Genomic DNA, 4,793 nt, shown 5'->3' with positions numbered 1-4,793 from the left:
ACTTTCTCTGCTGCTGAGATGAGATGGCCCGAAGTAATTCAAGCAATAAAGAGACAGCAAGGTGAAGAGGTTGATTTTGAAGCCCTGGACTGGTCAGAAAAGTGTGAAATTCTAAGATCAAATCCAGTAACCACCATGCGAATGTTTGATAAGCGTGTTGAGGCTTTGTTCAGAGATTTGCTTTTTTCTCCTGCGCAGCCCCTTGGTGAAATCCTTGATTACTTTTACAGAGTTGAGTTCCAGCACAGAGGCAGTCCACATATACACATGTTGCTGTGGATTCGAGAAAAGGTAGAAGTAGATGTGGATGACGACCAAACTGTCTGTGACTTTGTGGACAGATATATCTCAGCTCAACTCCCTGATCCAGAAAAACAACCTGAACTGCACAAAAAAGTCGCTGAACTACAAAAGCACAGCAAAAACCACACAAAAACATGCTTTAAGAGTGTGAACTCTGGTTGTAGATTTGGGTTTCCAAAACCACCAGCCACAAGAACAATGATTGTGAGAAAGGATGAGGATTCAGACACTGAAGCTGCAAAAGCCAAACTCAGACCTTTGTTGAACCTGCTGAAGGAACCTGAAGCTGCTTCTCTCACCATAGAGCAGATTCTGTCACGATGCAACTTGACAATGAATGAGTATGAGCAATGCCTCCAAGACATAAACAAGAAAACAGCACTGATTCTGAAACGTGACCCAAAGGACTGTTGGATCAACAATTACAACCCACACCTGCTTGAAGCTTGGAACTCTAATTTAGATGTCTCATTAATTTTGAATGCCTATTCATGTATAGAATATCTCTGTAAATATATAACGAAGAAAGAATCTGGCCTCTCTGAATACCTGAAGACAGTTATTGATAACTCTGATAAGAACACGGTCAATGAATGTGATGAAATGAGAGCTGTGATGCAGGCTTATTCAAAAAAGAGAGAAATCAGTGCACAGGAGTGTGTGACTCGAGTCTGTGGCCTAAAAATGAAAAAATGTTCCCGCAGTGTTGTATTTGTACCAACAGATGATAACCCAGTAAAAATGAGTCGCCCGATGAGCTATCTGGAAACCACAACACATGACAGTTGTAATATTTGGATGACAAGTTTGAGTGATAAATACAAATGCAGACCTGAGACACCAGAATATGAGGAAATGTCACTGGCTGATTTTGCTGCCTTGTGCCGGTTGGTGAGTGGTCCAAATGAAGGAAAAGATGTGCTTCCTCTTCTAAACCAGCTTGGATTTGTACAAAGGCGAAAGAATGATAAACCAGCTATAATCAGGTATTATCACTGTTCAGAGGAAAAAGATCCTGAGCAATATTATGGACGACTGTTGAGACTTTACCTTCCACACAGATCAGAACACGAATTGAAACCACAAGGGTTCCAAACCTATCAGTCCTTCTACAACTCAGGTTTTGTGCGACTTCCATGTTCAGACTACAGTGAGTCTGTGAAAAGGGTTGTGAAGAGAAATAAAGACAAGTATGAGAAGAACTCTGAGGATATTGAGAGTGCACTGGAAGAGTTTGAACAAAATAGAGACGTTGTGATTGATGAATGGTGTAATCTGGCTCCTGAATCTGAAGTTGTGAGGTTGCAATGTGATGAGAATCTTCCTGAGAGACATTCTGATGATGAGAACGAACAGGAGAATGTCCCCGACTACAGTCGTCAGTCTGATGCTGTAACAGAGATCAGAGCCGTCAGAGAACAACCTGCAGTCGATCCAGCTGTGGTACGTGTAATGTATCAGAATCTGAACCAGAAGCAGGCCTGTGTGTTCTATGCCATAAGAGACTGGTGTATTCAGCGCGTTTGTGGTTTGAACCCAGATCCATTTTTCTTCTATATCAACGGTGGTGCAGGAACTGGAAAGTCACATCTGATTAAATGTATTCACTCTGAAGCATCAAAGATCCTGAGCAGACTGCCTGCTAATGCAGAAGAAGCTGACATATCAAATCCAACTGTTTTACTGACATCATTTACTGGGACAGCAGCTTTTTCTATCAATGGCTCTACGTTACATTCTCTACTGAAACTACCCAGGAGTCTGAAACCACCCATTCAAGGACTTGGTAACCAACTGGATGAAGTCAGATCTGAGCTTATAAATGCTGAAATTATTGTTATTGATGAGATTTCGATGGTTTCAAAACCCCTTTTTGCCTATGTGGATGCAAGACTGAAACAAATCAAAGGCACTCAGAGACCTTTTGGTGGAATGTCAGTTTTAGCTGTTGGAGATTTTTACCAGCTGCCACCAGTGCGACAGTCTAAACCTCTCTGTGTTTATGATCCAGAACAGATTGACCTATGGCAGGAACATTTTCAGATGATCACTCTAACCGAGATCATGCGTCAGAAAGATGATGTGGCCTTTGCAGAGATGCTGAACAGGATTAGAGTCAAAGAAAAGACAGATGAGCTTTCTCAATGTGACAGAGATTTGTTGTCACAGGCTGTGACTGCACCAGAAGAATGTCCAATCGAGGTCTTACACATTTATGCCACCAACAAGAATGTTGAATCCCACAACACAGATACGCTCAAGAAGCTTCATTCAAACATTATAATCATCACTGCAGACGATTTCCAGAAGGATAAATGTACAGGTAGAATGGCACGAAGAGACAAACCATTTACAGGTGGGAGAAATGATTTACCTGACACCCTGAATGTTGCTGAAGGAGCCCGAGTGATGCTGACCAGAAACTTGGACACACTAAACGGTTTGGTCAACGGTGCTTTTGGCATACTGATAAAGGTGGTGAGATCTGAAAATGATGGACACATAATTAAACTGGGGCTCAGAATGGACAACCGGCAGCCTATGAGACACAACCGCAGTGCTAATGCAGCATCTGATGATCTGGTTTACATTGAGAGAGCAGAGGAGAGTCTGAAGTTTAAAGGAGCGGTACGCAGACAGTTTCCTGTAAAGCTCGCATTCGCCTGCACAATTCACAAAACCCAGGGTCTTACAACACAGACAGCTGTAGTTTCAATGAAGAACATTTTTGAACCAGGTATGGCTTATGTTGCTCTCAGCAGGGTGACGTCTCTCAGTGGACTCTATTTGCAGGACTTGGATGAGAAAAAGATTTATGCCAATCCTGAGGTAACTGCAGCGCTCCAAACCATGAGACAAGCCAGCGTTGAGGAAATGATGCCTCTTCTTCAGGTCAGAGAAACAGCCAGCAGACCTGACACTCTTACACTGATCCATCACAATACAGAGGGTTTGCCATCTCACATCAGTGACATCAAGAGTCATCATGAAATGTGTTTAGCAGATGTTTTGGGTCTCACAGAGTCTCACCTCCAAGGCTCCTTTGTTGCAGACAGTCTTCATTTGGACGGCTACACCATGTTCAAACGCAACAGACATGTGTCCTACACAAACTTTCCTCACATGGCCAGCAGAAGTGGTGGTGGAGTTGTTGTATATTTGAGGAATCATTTTCAGGTTCAGGTAAAACAGTATCTGCATAATGTCACTGATCTTGAGTTTTTAGTGTTGAAGGTTCAGGCTCCATTCCCTGCGCTCATTGCGGTTGTGTACAGACCTCCAGACTACAGTTTGACACCATTCATGCAAAACCTGGTAAGTCTTTTAGATTCTCTTGAAATAATGGACTGTCACCCAATCATTGTGTGTGGAGATTTTAATGAGAACCAGTTACAGAGTGGAAGGAAACAGATTCTGGAGCAGTTTCAGTCGAGAGGGTATTCACAGCTGATCACTTCTGCCACTACAGACAAGAACACCCTGCTTGACCTCATTTTTATTTCTCAGCCACAGCAGAATCTTCATTCAGGTGTTCTGAGGACATATTACAGTTACCACAACCCTGTGTTTTGTGTCCTGTCCTCCAGCCAATCATGAAGTCGTCTGGTGAGTTTTGAAACAATTACAGATCATGTTTGTTGCAGAGTTTACTGATTGTAGAGTATGAAAAAGATTTTTCATTGAAAAAAATGGTCTTCCCTACTCTTTCTTATTGCAATGTTATTAATCATTTCACCAAATCATGGCTGTACTTCATGCAGAGCCGGGAGATCTGCTTTCTGTTATCATGCACCTCAGATCTGAAATATGCTGCAAAAGGTATTAAACGGACATAATTTATTTTTTATTCTCATGTTTTAAATGACTAAATCTACTAATGCATTTTTTCATGGATGTTAACTGTCATCTCCTTTTTTGATACTTTTTTTACTCTGATGTATGTATCTCAACAAACGAGAGCTTCCCCTCAAAGGCCTTTCAAATATGAAATAGTAAATAAATAAATCCCAGATAAATGCAGGTATTTATTATGGGTCACATGAATAAATGCAGACAATTATATTTTCTTGATTATAGTAAATTTTGTAGAATCAAATGTTTTTGGGATGAATGAGGTTTTGCTTATCATGTTTTACAGGTAAAAAATGTTAAAAGTTTTAAACTATCTTTAGGCTACCAGAGATGTCTATAATGATACATTATGTAGAGAACAACATTTTTACAGCTTACAGAATATATATTAAATCTGATTTAGAAGTACATGGAAAGTTTCTGCATCCATTTTCTGACTTGGCCTTTATCCGGGTGGGTTTGGGTTTGGGTGGATAAAGGCCAAGTCAGAATTCTCTGAGCAGCTGGAAAAAGCTGCTAATAAACAAAGACATCAGAAAGCGGGGGCTTTAGGTGTAGCCCCCGCTTTCTGACGCACTAATTAGATTTAGTAACTGACACCCCATACTAGCATTACATAGACACTTGGGGGCTGAGAT

This window comes from Pelmatolapia mariae, linkage group LG18, assembly GCF_036321145.2.
Source record: "Pelmatolapia mariae isolate MD_Pm_ZW linkage group LG18, Pm_UMD_F_2, whole genome shotgun sequence".
NCBI lineage: Eukaryota > Metazoa > Chordata > Actinopteri > Cichliformes > Cichlidae > Pelmatolapia > Pelmatolapia mariae.
This window is presented reverse-complemented; position numbering follows the sequence as displayed.